The sequence below is a fragment of the Apteryx mantelli genome, chromosome Z, assembly GCF_036417845.1.
Source record: "Apteryx mantelli isolate bAptMan1 chromosome Z, bAptMan1.hap1, whole genome shotgun sequence".
In the NCBI taxonomy this organism is placed as follows: Eukaryota; Metazoa; Chordata; class Aves; order Apterygiformes; family Apterygidae; genus Apteryx; species Apteryx mantelli.
In genome coordinates this window covers 44,297,764-44,314,848 of record NC_090020.1, presented here as the reverse complement: position 1 = coordinate 44,314,848, position 17,085 = coordinate 44,297,764, and the positions used below count along the sequence as shown (strand labels likewise).

Genomic DNA, 17,085 nt, shown 5'->3' with positions numbered 1-17,085 from the left:
AAAAATTAACTTTCCTCTTTCAGACATTGTGGAATTTTTCAGTTGAGTGGGAGTGTTTTAACTAATGAAAGGAAAACTGCAAATATATACCGTTTCCCTTGCTTTTAATGAGCTTTGCCAGGGTACTACGTGCTTATAGAAGTTTTTTCTTTAGTTGGTGCGTAATGAGAAACTACCAACTCTTTTGGGTGCTCTATAAAATTTTTGCTAGCATAAGCATTTGTTAATATGTATTACTGGACTTCAGTGGAGTTTTGGTAAATGTAACTGCATAGCTTCCTTTGTACAAGGGTCTGGTAATAACCTGAACTGCCTTTCCAAGAAACAAGTGTAGTCTGCTTTATCTTCATCAATACTTTCCTATGTAAAATAAACAAACTTCCCTTGTGATAAACTTCATCAGCAAATTGTATAAAATTGCACCAAGATGCAATGAACTGTAGACGTATTTTGGTGTAAGTTTTTCTGAATTTCTTTTTGAGACATGAATAAATGTCTCAAGGATTTGATTTAGGAGCATAACTCTGCAACAAAGCAGGAGGCCTTAAGATCTTAAATATCTTTTGAGGAGCTTGGAGAAATTGTTAAATGACAGTATCATTTTAAGTGTGACTTCTGTTATTTATATGAGCTTCAAAATTTTACTCTGCATTTTTTTATTTATTTTTTTTTCCCTAGTTCGTGGTTCTATTCAAATTAAAAAACTCTCTGTACACATGCTTTTTTACTAGTTGAAATGCAGTCATTAATGAAGAATTCTGTCAACTCCACAAGGGTAGCATTTCAGTGGCTGCTGCTTTCAGCAGCTTAGGCACTGCTAGGTCTTGACATGTCACAAGATGATATTAAAAGAGGTTTTATCACTGTAAGAGAATTACTATGCTCCATCCACAGCCTTTACACAAAAGAGGGACATACCTTTTGCTCTAGGGGACTCCCTGGGACTTGACGAGAAGTACCAATTTAGGAAGGAGAGAAAAGAGATGAGCAGAAGAGCTGTAGGACCTTCAGAAGTGTTACAGGTAGGCTGTAAAGCTTCAAGAGACTCATGAGCTGATGCTCTAGATTATTCTCCTAGTTACCTATGTTGGCTGGATTGCACTGATCAACCTAATGTGTATGTGGCAGGCATCATCCGTCTCTTTCACGTGTGAATTTATCTTTGGGCCTTGTGTCTTCATAGGCACCAGGCAAATGTATTACAGGGGACCATGATCCAGCGTGGATGTTAGAGCACTGTAGCCATGTTTATATTGCAGTTTTGTCTCATGTAGAGACATTGTTTCTGTTTTCATTCCTGCTCAGAGCCTTGAAGGTAAGTGTTGCATTTTTTTTATGGATGAGGCAAGACAGTAATTGAAGACCCTGTCTTAATGCATTTGCCCAAGGGGGATAAACAGAGTCTGTTATTTTGATATTTGTTTCCTAGCACTCAAGTTCAAAAACGGGATTTGGAGGAGCTTTTGTCAGAACTGAGGCTTAGTGTGGATGTGCCAGTTTTCATTTAAAAAAGCAGGAAAAATTGACTGAAGTCAGAGATCACAGGTGCCCTGTTTTAATACTCTTAGGAAAGGAAATACTGCTGGAAAGGGGATCAAGGGAGTTATTCTGATCTTTGGCCCTCATTCCAATGTTTGTTTTAATTGATGACTCTTCACTCAATAATGAATCAAACCAGTAAAAGATGGTGTGAGGCTTTGGTTAATGTGGACACAGTAGTCATAGGAAGTAACCTTGGGTTGAAAGGTCACATTGGTTCTGTGTAAGATGAAAGAATAGAAGGGAAGATGAAAGCAGCTCCGTTACCCTCCTATGACCACCAATACTGTGCCTTGGTTAGGTGAAAGGTTTCTTGAAATCTCCAAGCGTCACAGCTGGAGAATTGTTTGTAAAATCAGTGGTGCGAGACGGTGGATGAGTAGGGGGTAGATTGGACGAAGCATTGACCCTGAAGGAATATAAACACTGCTGTCATGAAAAATAGGATGCTGAAGATGCTTCAGAGAGAAGCTAGGTGGTGCAGCTGGCTAGTGTATGAGCTTTTCTCTGCTGGGGACTTACATTTTAAAACGAAACCTAGATTTATGAGAGCATACAAATGAAGTGGCCTTACCCCAAGAAAAGCAGCAGGATGTGGGGAAATTGCACAGTAACTTGTTGCTTTATATCTGACTCACTTATCTATCAGTTTTTACTTCCATAGAGGAGAGGAGGAGAAGGGATACTTCCTTTAGGCTATAGGTAGATATTAAAGGATGTATCTTAAAAGTCCCTTTTTAATTATTTTTTTTCCTGCTACGGCAAGCAGACAGTGCAAGACTAGGGCAATATGGACATGTTAGTTATTAAAGGCTTTAAATAATACTGTTTATCTGTAAACACTGCTGGGGTAAGAACATTATTTACCTCCAAGAAATGATTGATGTCAGGATGGTTTTCTAAGTAAAAAGATCTGCTCTGGTCAGAGTTCAGGATCCAGCTCCCAGGCCTGACCTGGCCTCTTTCCATGACCATGTATAATTTGTTCAGTGAATCACTTCCCAGCCAGTGAGGTGTTTATCCGTACTGCTTGTCAGGAGTTTTCTAGAGAATGCTTGTTAAGTGCCTTTTACTGAAATACCGTGTATAAGTACAGTTTAAGGTTTGTTTATGCTTGAGCTAAGTCAGCTCTCAGACCCTCAGCATGCAGAGAATGCAAATCCTTGTCCAGCTGAAGTGCCAACATTAGGCTGCTTAAAATCGTGAGCTCTGCTCTTAGCAATCTAGGACAACAGAAATAGCAAGCAACAGAGTTTTTCCAGAGCATTTTTGTTTTATTGTACTTGGGTTTGTAACCTTGGAAAATGTTTTCTCTTTCACTTTTTTTCTGTTATTCCTGTAAGGAGCCAGTGACTAGGTCTTTGGGAGGAGGGAAGATGCATTCTGCATGCATTGAAAAATGTATGTTCTCAAATATTGCTATAAATAGGCAGAAGAGAAATGAGAAAGTTCTGTAGTCTTTTATTTACTTGAGACTTTGCAATAGTATGCCCTGGTACTATTTGTAGCAACTGTAAAACAACAAAAAAAGTAAAATACGTAAGCTTAAAGGGTTTAGACCAATGTCACTGGATTTTTCTTTTGGGATCTTTGAAAACAATCAAGTAACAGTGAACTCATCAGCATCGTTAGAAAGCTAAGACCTAAAACAGGTTACTGCAGGACCTGCTGCAGTTGCTGAAAAGGCTACCAGAGATATGAATGGCTTGCTGGATCAGAAAGTGGGAGGAAGAAGAGATTTCTAAAGCTTTAAAAGAAAAGGAAGTTTTAAGCATGCTGATGGGATCAAGGCAATGTGTGTTTTTTAAACTTGAACCCCAAACTGAACTCTCATTTGCATCAAGTAGTGTTGTTTAAAAACATCTCTCCCTCCTTTTTATCCCTCAGGATAGATTTATCATTACATTAACAGCCTATTTAATTGAAGTGAGTGGTGAAGATAGTCTACAAGAACCCTAACTGTACTTGAACAGCTTGGACAGAGCATGTTATTACTTTTCTCAGCCAATCAAGTTTTAATGCTTTCAAAAAACAGCCTTAGCAATAAAGAAGCTCTGCAAGTTGTCCTCCAATGAACTGTTCAGCTGAGGCAGCAGATAGTTTGAAAGTGAAAGGCATTTCTTCTGCACAGCAACAATTATTTCTGAAATTGGTGAAAATCGGTTCTTTCAATGGGACAGTCTTCTGTCACTGGTTTGAACAAAGTTTTTTTTTTTTTTTTTTTTTTAGTGCGAGTTAATTGTTGAGAATGCTAAAAACAGAAAATGAGCAGCTAATGTGAATGAGAAATAAACGAAAAAGTCCCTAGATCAGGAAGTATGTGGCCTACTGTTCTGCCCCTAAAATTTAGCGTTAAGTACTAATTATACCAAATTTTTATTAGTTTTTAGCAAAAGAGAGTGCAAAAAGAGATTTTTTGTGACAGCTTTATAAAAAAAAAAAATCTGTAAGAAATCAACCGAACCCATTTTTTGAGGCTTATCATATGAAATGTCTTTGAACTTTGTGTACAAAAGAAGATGTATTGGTTCTCCACCGTCATAGTCCTGTCAGGACTGCTCATAACCTCTTCATTATTTTGAATCACACATGAGCCTGTTTAATGGGAGCATTAGTGGACTCCTGACAGTGTGCATTTTATGGAATTATTGCAAGTTTTGGCTTCCAGCCTTAGATTATCCTTGTGAATTGTGTTTTTAAAAAGTTGGAAAGGCTTTGCCTTTCTCTACTGCTGCACTGTGGGGCTTTGATGCTTTCACAAAGTGGACAGTTTCCGGTATTTAATCCTCTCTCTGTAGGTAAAGAAAACAGCTATGATGAAGGAATATGACAGTGAACATCTCAGTTGAGGGCTCTTGATTTTTTTCCCTCTTCCCCAGCTGCTTCTGAAGACTCAGAAGCCTTGACCTCCATCATTCCTTCTTCACCACTTCACTGGAAATACGATTGCTTTTGGCTTTCGATGAATATTCAGAATGCCACCATCTGTTACCCTGTCTTCTCTGAGGGCAGAAGCAGCTTGACTCTCCAAAGATTTCTTTCTTTTTTTCTTTTCTCTCTCTTTCTCTCTTTTTTTCTTTTTTCTTTGAAGGTGAATAATGAATCCTATCATCTGGGAAAGCCACTATGTGACATCTGCAGAACAGTAATTAAGAAAAATCATACTAGATATTGGGAGAGAGGGAAGACAATGGACCTGTTTCTGACCAGCATTTCAGAAGCCTTCTCATCCCCTGGGTTGGAATGGGGCAGAGAGAGCAGCTTATTATATGGAGAATGGTTATTTTGCATTTTTTCAGAAACAGACTGTTGTTATTATTGTCTGTTGTGGTAGACTTTGTCTATCTCCATAACTGCTTTAGCTTAGATAACCTGTGGTTTTGTCTGGATCTGGCTGCAGGAATGTGGTGAGGAAGAGCTCTTGCCCTTGAAGTGAGGACTAGTAGGGGATAACTCTCTTCCCTGTGGTCTTGCTGAAGAATCTTGAGATGCATCAGCTCTAATACTGAGATCAAAAGGTGGAATTACAAACTTGAGCTTTGTACATGGCAAACCAGGAGACTGAGCCTATGTTGGATGTGTAGTTCTGCTGTGGAAGAAATAAGGTACTAGCTGAGTTTCCTCTGACTGCAACTAAGCAATGTACTTCTGCAGTGTGATCAAAACAGTCACTCCTGTACATTAACATGGCACTTTGAGGAAACCTGCATACAAGGTCCCCTATGCAAATAAATTATCTTCATAAGAGCAGAAAGTGGATTGTGTTTGTTTCTTCCTTATCCTGCTTTCTTCTCTGAAATCAGCTGATGTACTGAAGGGGAGAGAGACAACTTGAACTAAGTTTTTAATCTCTGAATGTTCCTGGTTTTAGTCTCTGAGTGTTCCTCTTGCACGATGTACTGCGTGCGTGACATAAACTGTGGGTTTTGTGGATTGGTGTCTCTGACTAATCTCCAGCCTTAAGCCTTTTGTTTGTTTTTTGTCTTCATGCTGTCAAAGTGGAAGCTATATGAAGCATTGTGTAATGAAACAATAGATGAAAGTTTTCGTATCGGTCTGGCCTGAGGCAATCCTTATGAAAAGTTCCGCAGTGTCCTGGAATACTGCTTCAGCAGGCTGTGAGGCAAGCAGAATATACCTGCATTTTGTCTGTCGTTTAAGGGAATCAGGAAACTTTGAGGCTCCCTTTTGTATTGGCTAACTGGGTAAAGGGGCTGAGCAGCAGAGTTAGAACAAGGTAATAGTCCTAAAGCTGGACATGCCATGAGAAAGGCTTCCCATCTGTTCACCTGCGCTTGTTTTAGTGCTAGGTGAAGACAAGTGCAGCATGGAACCAAGCCCGGAGAAGCAAGAGTTTCGCTATGCTTTCTGCTTTGCTGTGTTTGTTGAAATGGATACCTCTGTCTTTCCCTTTACTAAAGCATAATATGTGAACCCTGCTGCAGTCGGGCCCCTTTCATTCTTGGCAGAGGAATCCTGGTTGCCTGGATTGCAAGTAATTAGTACTGAACGCAGGCAGAGGTGATTCTGGCTGATACATCACTTGTGGAGATGCCAAAATCAAAGGAAAAAATCAGCTGCCCAACCTGGCTCCTTTGGTGGTGATCTTAGAGCTAATTGCAGAGCAACGGGGGAGGGAGCCACAGTAGGCAGGAAAACAAATAGGCCTTCCTGGAGACATGTGGTGAGAGCTTAGAGAATATCTGGTTGAAGTTCCTTGGGCCTGTGCCAGGGGGAGAAACGAACACATGTGCCAAGATGCAACTGGGGAGCAACTTCTAGAAGTCGGTCCAAGCAGTCAGCTCCTGGCTGTTGCTTACCAGGATTAGGCTGTGCTTGCCACACATCTTGTTTGAGTGCTCAGGTATAAATCTTGCTTGTTGTGTTTTCTGTTAGCAAAGAATTGACTTTCGTCACTGCCAGAAGTTCTGTTTTCCTGCTAAAATGTTGCATTTGGGAATGTGCGGCTGCTTCTAGCTTCTGTTTTATTTGTTCTGCCTGTGACGGGTATTGCATGCTCTTACCAAAGAATCCCAGCGCCAATTAATTATTGCCTGATTGTGCAAGGTGAGGAGAGAGAGTTTTAAGGCCAGTGAAAAAAATGTTGAGTTAGGGAAAGCAGAGGAAGTCATGCACTACTGCCTCTACCTGACCTTCCTCCTTTCTCTGAATTTCAGCAGAGGCTCACATAACTCCTGGTCCTTCACAGGGCTGCCTTCTCTCTCCTGTTTTCTGAGAGAGACTGCCGGTTTATTCTTCTCAGGATATTCTCAGGCTTTATGCAATCTTTAAAGACAGAAATGGCCATTAAATTGTGCAGTTTGACCTTGTGTACAGTATAGACCATTAAATTTGACCTAGCACAAAAGATACACATAGACCTGATTTGTACCTGAAGGCTTATCCTGCTGCTAGAGATAGCTAGGCATTTTCTGTAGTCGTGTTTCCTCCAGAGTACACTTGAGGTACAACAAATGTAATATATTCTTTTTCTGTAATAACTGTGGTTTGGAAGCTGGACTCAATTTTCAGATTTGTGTTGTTCTAGGCAAGAGATAACACAAAACCAAAGCAAAACACAACCCGCCCCTGCAACCTGTGGTACGCAGTGGGCAGCACCGAGCACCGTGGGAGGCAGATCTGTGTTTCTGCAGGCCGTACTCTGCTGGTGCAGTAATTATTTAGACAGCTCTTAAACCAGGCTTGGGGGGGAAATGGGCATGTGCTTACAACTACAGGAGGTCTCTCATGGCAAATCATCGGTTGCTTGCCTCTGGCACTTTCTCCTCCTGGAAGCTGTAGATCTTTAAGAACATTCCTAAGGGGGTTGCTGCTGAGCTTTCTAGGTACCTGTCCTAACTACTGTATCGTTACTGTGAAGAAAAGCACTACACCTCTTTTAAGGGTTTATTGTAACTATAGCTAAGCAAAATGTTTTTATCTAAGAGTAAGCTTAATGAAAACAGTTTTGGTGCAAGAAGTACTTGCTAAGTCAGTTTGATTTTAACCATGAAAAGTTTGGGATAAAAATTTTGGAAATTTTTTGAAAACTGAGGCATTATTCTTTTAGTTTAGAATGGTTGTTCTTTTGGAAATTCACTCTAGGAAACAAGAAGCTTAGGGAGCCCCTAGAGAAATCATTGTGTTTTGCGTTGAAGAGCACTTTGTGTCAGTTTAAAGTTAAATTTTCCTTCTTCATTTCTTCTTCCCTACCAGATATGATTTGTTTGATCCACATCTAGTTTACCGTATTTTCTCCTCCCACAAGTTTATCCACCAATATGCAAGACCCAATATTCGCAGGCCAGATGACAGTTTTAAGGCTTTCTAGGTATGATGAAATGTCATCATTTTATTATTTGCATTGGCCACAGACACTGCACTGGAATTCATTTTGTACTATGAAAGTGATATGAGACCACAGTGGAGCTGTAATGGGGTATGTAAAGAAACATAATATTGAATGCTGCTGGTGGGATTGCGATCAGGAAGCCATGAAGGATCATTGGTATTATGTCTTCATCTAGGATTAATTTGTATTATATTTTTTTCTTTTGTCTTGGAAACACCAGAACTAGGAACTGAAACAGGTAAACTGTAAAGCTAACATATGTAACTCTTTTCTGTTCTTAATTTGTATACTTGCTTTTTAATCTCCTACAGCTGTCTTGCTGTTCTCATTTACTGCAACCTGTTTTCCTTTAAATTGTAAGCTCTTACTAGTACAAGCGTATTAAAACACAATGCCTAACATAGAGGGGTATGACTGTTGTGGATGTTTTGGCCTGCACTATGATATAGTAGTAATATTTGTGTCTGCGTCTTGAGTAGCTTGCAACTAAACTTCCATGAGCGTATGCCATGACATACAGTAAGAACTCAGTGATTTTGCTGGAAGACAACCTGGAATGCAGCATGCTTTAAATTGGAAGCATTTCTGTTGGAATGTGTTTCCCAGACAGCTAGATACTAGGCTGTTTTTTCTCAAGGGCTGCCTAAAGAACGCTGCAATGGAGACCTGCCTTGGGAAGATATTCCTGGAAGTTTGATACCGCATGAAAAATGGGCTTTTTAAACTTCAAAGGGAACGATGCCTTGTGCTTCCATCCAGAAGCAGAATTTGTCCCCTTTTTTCATGTCTGTTCATGAGTAACAACCCCGAAGCGCATAGCTGGTTGTGTTTCTTTTTGAAACTTGGTTATGGTTATTTTACTCTTGGGCTCTGCTGCCATTTGTAAAGCGGAAGAGTAAATGTTATCAGGGTCCCTGAGGTGACTTACCGTGACATCCATCTGTTAGGTTACAATCAAATGAAATATGCTCAAGGACTTTGTGCTTCCCTTCTTGCATGTTCCCAGATGCTACTAGATGTGCAGGATGACATGACTTCTAACAACGTAACAAGTTTGTGATTCACTTAGAGATCCAGGTTATAAATAAAATGGGGGTTTAATTAGGTGATTTATTTGTGATGCACAAAATATCCAGTTATATACTACACCAGGCACCAAATACTGTATTTTTTGAGATGACGTGCACCTACTGAGTAATGCCCACTTAGTGAGTAGTCTCAGTGGGCTGAAGACAGGTAAGGCAGTAGTGAGCTGTGCTCAGGGAGAGGCACTGCGTTTGAATCTGCCACGGTGGCCCAGTTTCGCAGCTGGGTAAGTAAAAGTTTTCTGTCAACTTCTGTGACATAAACCAGTTTCTAAAAATAATACATAACTTGGGAAGTTTTTTAAAGAGCAGAGCAAAAATATCCTCTTCATCCTTAATTCAGCCTTCAATAATTTCATGCAGAGTTTAACATTCTCTGTTTTATAAAGTATGAGAAGTAGAGTTACATATTTAACTTAGCCACTGAAAAGTGTAGCATCATCACAGGATAAAACTTTATCTTGGCTTTAAAATAAAACTAGTTTGTAGCCTGTTGCTGGACATCCTTTTTTGCCATTTTCAACTACTGATGTTTGAGAAAACTCTTTTCTAGTATTTATTTATATTATTTATATTTATTTATATTATTTATTTATATTATTGTATTTATTTATAGGTTTAGAACCAAAAGCTACCTAATATTTTTTAATAATATTTTGAATATGATAGACACAACCAATGCCACATGCTAAGTTGGGTTATTTGTTTGCTTTTAAAAATACAGTACCAGATGTGAGCATTTTACTTTTATTGAACTTAGGTAATATGGTTGCCAATGACAATTACCATCAGTGATGCCTCTTAAACATATGAAATTGAGTAATCTGAGTCAAGTTCATGGTGAAAGGACTATGTTCTTGCAAACCATAAGAGAAAAGATGAACCTCATCCTTAATAAGTTAAGAAATATAAATATAACAATGGGTATCTTAAGTTAGATTTGGCGCTGTTTTAACTGACACGTATAGCAATACAAGTGTTGTGTCAATGGGCCTGTACTCAGGCTTTTGAATGTGACTTTCCATAGAACATCCAAATGCCACATCTATTTCTGACCCTGCTTTGTCTCTTGATAACTTAAGCTGCCATTGGGTTTAATCAGTGTGATGCATGTGCAATTTGTGCCATTCTCCCTGAAAGGATCCCCCCGGCAGTTGCGGGGGAAGAGCTTTGGAACAGGGCCAGGAACCAGACTTATTGGAAGGGAAGGCTTAAAAACGATCCTTTCGGAGTACTTTGGAGCAATGAAAGAATTAGGGTGAAAATGCTTTAGCAAGCATTTTAAAAGAGAAAGCACTTTACCAATATGCTAAAGTGAGCTTCTGTGAAAGAACCCTTGATGTCAATGTCATTATTCTTGGGTTAAACTGGCCGTGAGGTAATTTAATTGTGGCTATCCCTTACTTTTAGCAGAGGCTGGTGAGACTGCTCAGCATTAGCTACAGCTGTGTTCAACATCTGATCAAGCAGAAAGCACTAAGTATGTCTGCTTTGGAGAAAAGATGCTGGGAACAAATACAAAGTCAGACTCTGCTCTGGTTTGTTTTAGACCACAAACATCTCTTCCGTCTGCTTTTACCCTGTGTGTAACTATAATAAAGACACTTTATTTGCGGGTCTACATACACATCTGCATAAATCTAGTTTGATTCTTTGGGCTTTTTGATACTTGAAAGAGGTAAACAATGTATGGAGTCAGTCTTTATTTTGTATCTCTGTCTTGTAAAGTTACTCTGGAGGTGAACAGAGCATAATTGGAATATGGCAGTATGGTCTCACAGAAAGAACCGCTTTAATAGTAGTAACAATAATATGCAGTTTATTTAGGAGAGCCTTACCTAGAAGCGAGATCCCTATCTTGATTCTTAGATATCTCAAAGCCAAAATATCTGAGAAAGAAAATATTCATAGGACTATATTGAGTGGTTTGCCATCTCATAAATATGGGAAATATGGGGTTGAGCTCCTCGTTTCTGCATAGTCTAGTTTTAAAATATGACAAGGAACCAAGCTCCAGCATGTTTGTTTGGAGACCATATCTCTGGGGAATATATCTCAATGCTGAGAAGGTTTTCTTGACATTGTTTGAATTTTTTCTTTCTTCATATTTTACATTTTAATTTAATTATTTCTAATTATATCTGATACTGCTGAACTAAATTGTTCTGAGATAGTGAGCTAAAAGCTTAGCTTTTTTTATATTTAAAATGATAAGTATTGTTACTTAATTGTAAATAGTTAACCAACCTGTAAACACCTTCTTGCGTTTCATTAGAATGTCTTCTCTCAGCTTGCTTTGGAAATTGCTCCCATTTAAGTAACAAGAAGCATTGCTCCCCCCTCTCATTTTCTTTCTTTTTTTCCCCAGCTCCTATCAGTCTTTTCTTTTTAAGTTCTACTAATCTGGTTTCTGGAAACTCCCATAAGCACACACAGTCACTAGGTGGTGATGTTCTGTCAACATGGAAAAACATGGAAAATACAAATTCATGAATAAAGGACGAAAGAGACTACATCATAGAACATACCATTATATAATTATAGTTCCTTAATTATTGCAGCTTTTTCTTTACATTGTCCTGAGAAACTGTGTGTTTGGAAAAAATTGTTACTGGTTGTTTTAATTTCAGTCTGGTGAATGATTCATTCTGGCCCTTATTTTAATTGGGGGTGAGAGGAGAGTATATATGAATAATTATGTCTTCCACCATCCGATAGAGTTAACACTAGTGTTGTGAAGAGCTCGAGAAAGCTGCTGACACCTGATGTCAAATGGTCAAAGGTAATATTTAAACATATGCTTGGAACCAGTTTACAGAAGGGAGTAAAGGAAGTGCTGAACTTGACACAGGGTTATTCTGAGTTTCTCTTTTGAAAATTGTATTTGTGCTCTGTTATGCTTCCTTGATCTATAAGGAGATAGAAAAGTTTTAAAAAAAAGTTTTCACCTTTAAGTACCAGGAAGTTTTTTGTTTATTTTGTAGGTAATAGTGTGTGGAGGACCTGGGCTTTCAGAAGAACCATGATCTCTTCACAGCGTTTATTAAGATAAATTTTCAGGCAGTTGTTTAAAACAAACTAAAAATTCCTTCTTTTTTTATCACAATTATTCCATTTCTAGTTTCTTCCCAAAACTTTGATCAGATAGATGTATAGAATTTGTATTTCCAAAGTATAACACAAAGTATCTCTCTATGTGACTTTAAAAAATGTCAAAAAGACATGCTGTATTCCTTTTTCTTTGGCAAATGCCTATTTGCAGCTTATGAAATTTCCCCTGGAACACGGAGTACTTGTGTACTAAAACAGGTTAATTTAGTTGTGTTTTCCCTTTAACCCATGTTTTTGTTATATGCTTATCCAGCAAATACAGTTTTCCTTAGGCTGGTTACCATTTCTACATCTGCAAAATTGTTTTGTCTTTGAAATCTCCTTGACTTAGATAAAGAGGAAGCAGAAAAACATTGGAAGCAATGAAATGATATAAGAAACTTCTGGGTAGGCCTCCTTGATCTTGTGTGTTATCAGAGACTTTAATCTATAAACATGAAACTTTGGAAGAGGCAGGGGGAAGAGGAATATCATTCTCCTGAGTCCTTGCTGACTGATCTAGAAGATCTGACATGTCTCTTGGACTGTGCATGTGCCATGTTGTACTACCAGTATTTTCCACCTAGAACGAGACTCCATTCCAAAATTAAATTCTATGGTTTCATTAAACATAGATCAAAAGCAACTCTCCTCCCCCAACCTCTGCCCCCCCAAATTACTTCCTAAGAAAGCACTGATAAGATTAATAAACAACAAATGTTTAAGGGCCACATACCAAGATATTGCCACCCACCACCCTTATAAACAGTAGAGTCAGTTTTCAAATTAAAGGCGACGGGGAAGGGAGAGGGAAAGGAAGAATATCTTGGGACAGGTCCATGCAAAGAACTTTTTCAAGGCTAGTGATGGCTGTGAGAGTTATGCGGTGTTAAATTTTATATACACACACACACACACACACACACACACACACGTGTGTGTGTATAGATATATTCAGTAATTTTGTACCAGCAAAGCTGGGTGCGGAGGCATGCATTTTGGCAAACAAGCCAGAGTAGGTTTTTTCATTTGTGGCAGTGGGAATAAGCTGTGTCAGCACAGGAAACCTTGCTGTGCAAGCTGTGTCTGTCCTGCGAGGGTTTGCTGGCATGCTGCATTTGACCTTCTCTGCCATAGACCAGGCCTTTGAGAGGAGCTTGCTTACTTACTGATTCCAATTTTTTTTCTGATGACCTTTTAAATTCTACATTTGTCTCTTTTAAATATCCTAGCTACTCTAGCATCCTTGTGTCGGTCGAGATGTGGGCACTGATGATGCCCTCTGCTGTGGAGGTGACTTCCAGGCAAAACCAAACTGCACCATTTTAGTTTGTCTTCCACACCAGAAAACACGCACCATAAGAGCAACTCAGCAGCTTATACTGCCCCGGCTAAAGGCTTTGTGTCTTGCTTATGCTGCACCAAATCAGGCTGTAAAAGGCAGGGTTTCCAAAGGGGGAAATGCCAAGCCACCGTTACTGACCATATCTGGAAGGATATGTTGTAAGGGAGTCACAAGCTGCCCATCACCATCATACTGAAATCTCAAGAAACTGCCAGAGAACTTGCATAACCCTGCGTTGGCAGGACACTGCGGAATCTGCCTGTAATCTACTTGGAGAGATGTCTGTGTTTAATATAATTCTGATTTCCTACTCTCATTTTACAGCCAAGTGCAGACTTGGATCAAACAGGAGAGGTGGGAGCTTGTGTCTCGGCTTACCTGGATTAATCGCTTGCAGAGGACAAAGCCCTAACAGTGCTGGTGAGAGAAGCTTTTAACACAATTCCACTTCTATCCAGGTTATTTACTAACCAGAAATCATAACTTATTGACAATGAAACCGCACTTTCTAGCACATTCCCCTTTGCAAGTAAACATTTTAAATCCACCATCTGATTCCATTAAGTCCTTTTGAAAATTCTAATAACCTTTGAAATGTCCTCACTCCATAAAGGAAAGTCTGTTACATTTTCAGAAAAATAAGCTTTCAGCTGTGCCTTCTGTATTAAAAAGTAGGCTTTGGTTGAGAGAATATTATTCATATTTATATATGAAAATTATATTGCCTCTGTAAGTGACTGAATTCTATAATATCTTTTTAGTTTTACAGCTTTTTAATGCTGCCACTTAGTAACCCTGCAGATTCTGTGTCTAAAATGAAAGCAGATCAGCTGTAATTATGGTAATATTTTAGGTTTGTTTTGTTTACCCTTGATAGAAAGCTCATTTTTAATTTATTTAATTATGCCACACTTTTTGTCTTATTATGAAGCATTAGGAGAAAACAGACTTTAAGCTTTGAGGCTCAGGCTCTTAACCTCTGGAAAACAGCTCTGCTTCTCTCAAACCCTGGCAGGGTTGGTCTCAAGAATACTGATATTGCTCTGGGTTTTATTGTAAAGTAATAAAATGCTGAAGCCCGTTAAGTGTGCTGGTGACGTTTGCTGAATGGAATCTGAGTTCTCAAAATTTACCTGATCCTATTTTAGCGGGAAAGGAGATTTCGATCACTAGGTTAACTTTAGTATTTGAAATGGCCATTAACAACGCTCTAGTGCCAGAGTTTAGTGCCAATAATAACTGCTGTTGCTTGGGTCTCTTCAGGCTATCCTGGCTAAAACTGCTAATAAGAAATCACAGTCATAAAGTTCTTTTTCTGCTATTGTTGAAATGGTGGGATTATCATAACAGGATTATCAGAACAGGGACAGCCTACAGCAGGGTGGTGAAACCAGTAACTAGTCTCCTATTTTGGTGAAAATCCCAAAATGTAGCGAGAGGGCAATGTAGGCCCTCCGCTCACTGGGAGCAGAGTCCTTGCGCTATATCTTGCAGCTACTGAATTGTGGGTTTGAGAAGGCCACTTTCTTTGCAACTGGAATGAAAACACCAGTTCGTTTCACGCAGTTCATGTAATTGCTGCCAGATGACAGTGCCTCTGTGTCTTTTGATATTGGGCAGCTTTGAACTAGTGATACAAAGGTAAAGGGCTCTGCACATCAAAATCCGTTACTGACCCTGCGAGCCGTTTGTTCCTTTGCAGGAATTCTCAACCATCTATTATGTTTTGCACATCTGACTGAAGTGCTCACATATTTTGGTTATGTGGTTCTAAACTTGAAAAAGAATAGTGTTGTGCTGCCTTGCATGGGCACGTCAGGTAGGAGAGTCCCGTGGTGCTCTGACTTTCTCGCAGTGGTAGGGCATTCATGCTGGCGAGGCTTCTTGTGGCATTGAAATATGCCCGTGAAGGCAATGTTTTCCCATTGAAAATGGTTCTGCTCTGTAGTACACATCATATTGAAGAGATTACAATCGTTCCTACTGTACGCTCTCTCTTTTTTGTCTGGAGCTTTACCTCCATGACACGTTGGCCAGCCAACCATTGTAGAATAAGCAACACTGAAACAGTTCTTCCAGCATGCTTTTCCATCCAGATGCACTGCTCTGGAATAAAAACTGATCAGAGGCTGGATCAGTTAGCTTTGTGAAGTGGATTAAATGTTCTAGGATAACTTTTATGAAATAACAATGCTGGCTAATCCCCTCCAGCTCTTGTAGATAAGACCAAATGGATTTTCTTTGTCTTCTGTTCCGATTTAGTCGCAAAGCATCTGCTGCTATCTATACGTGTTCTGATGTTTACTTATAGCCAAAAAAGAATACAATATTTGGACTAAATTGCATCATATGATTTGATCTGGATACAAAATAAAAGCAATCTTTTTTGTAAATTTTAAGTAATTCTTAATAGGTATTATTTTGTTAGTCTCAAAAAACTCTACCTCAGTAAGTTTTTTGTAAACCATCATCGAAGACTGTAAAGCTTTGTTCTTGCTGTTTATCTGTTAGTACTGTTACCAAAGCTAGCTGAAGTTTTCTTTCTCTCCAGTATTTTAACTTTGTGACCTTACTGTAAAACTTGGAATGAAGCTGCAGCAAAACCATGGAAGTGCATTTGAACGTATCCAGGCAGTGCTTATCTGTTTAGTATTCAAAATAAGGAGTCAGCTTTGACCTTTTCATTTTATTGGCATCAGTTTTTATTCTTTACCTCTTTGCTAATTATTAGTGATCTGCAGGTTCTGGGCCCCATGTTTTACTGTAACTCCAATCTAAATTACATTAGGGAAGAATCTAGAAGCAGGGTGCACAAAATGATAGGCTACCACTGTTTTGCCATATTGAGGTGACAGTAAAGGACAACAAAGGATCTGTTTCCCTCTGTGCGTGTGCTGGGAGATATTGGGTAGGTTTTCTTAGTTGTAGCAGGGGAACAGAATTCACAAGGGGAAAAAAGACAACGTGTTTTTCCTTCTCCTTGCAACAGAGGACCTCGAGTGGTTAGCACAGCGGGCTGATGGTTGGAAGATGGCTCCTGCAATATGCTTGTGATCTCTTAGTGATTGCTTTGTTATTAGATTTACAGGCTCATCCCCTTTTCCTGCCTCGATAGGACTGATCCAGATGCTGGTCTTTCACGTAGGTGCACATACAGAAGAGGAAAGGGGCATGGAAAGGGAGCGGAGCTGGCAGGCAAGAAGAGGGGGCAATGCGGTTGCTGAAAACATTTGCAAGAGAATTTTCATTGCAAGTTGTTTGAGAGCAAGGAGGGGAAGCTCATCACCTGCAGTGTTTGAACTACCTGAAAAGCCTTTAGGTTTAGCAACTGAAGGCTTTTAATTTGTTTTCTCAACATAAGGAGGCACCTTGGTGACACATAAATGCTTACCTAAAACATATGCTTTCAGCTCCTGCACAGCTTCCAGCCTGCTCTAGTAACACAATGTGGAGCTGGCGTGCAAGAGCACAGCCCCAAGCATCTTTCTGTGCTCTCCATCCTGCAAAATTTAGAAACAAAGCAACTGATATGGAGAGAAAAGATTTGCAGTATTCAGCATTGTTTTTTTTCCTGATGCCTGGCTCTTCAAGGCAGTTTCCAATTCAAGTGATTTGATTTTATAACGGAATCAGCAGCAGGATTGGCATTTCCTCTTGTGAAACCTCAGGAGGTG

General features: G+C 39.4%; 1 protein-coding gene across 1 annotated transcript in view; it reads left to right on the top strand.

Annotated features, from left to right (window-relative positions):
- Positions 1-5,282, top strand: part of YTHDC2 (YTH N6-methyladenosine RNA binding protein C2) — a 42,574-nt gene extending 37,292 nt beyond the window's left edge. Inside the window, exon 31 of the mRNA XM_067316736.1 lies at positions 4,940-5,282. The gene's annotated coding sequence lies outside the window, so the exon portion shown is untranslated. The remainder of the gene's footprint in view (positions 1-4,939) is intronic.
- Positions 5,283-17,085: the final 11,803 nt, after the last annotated feature.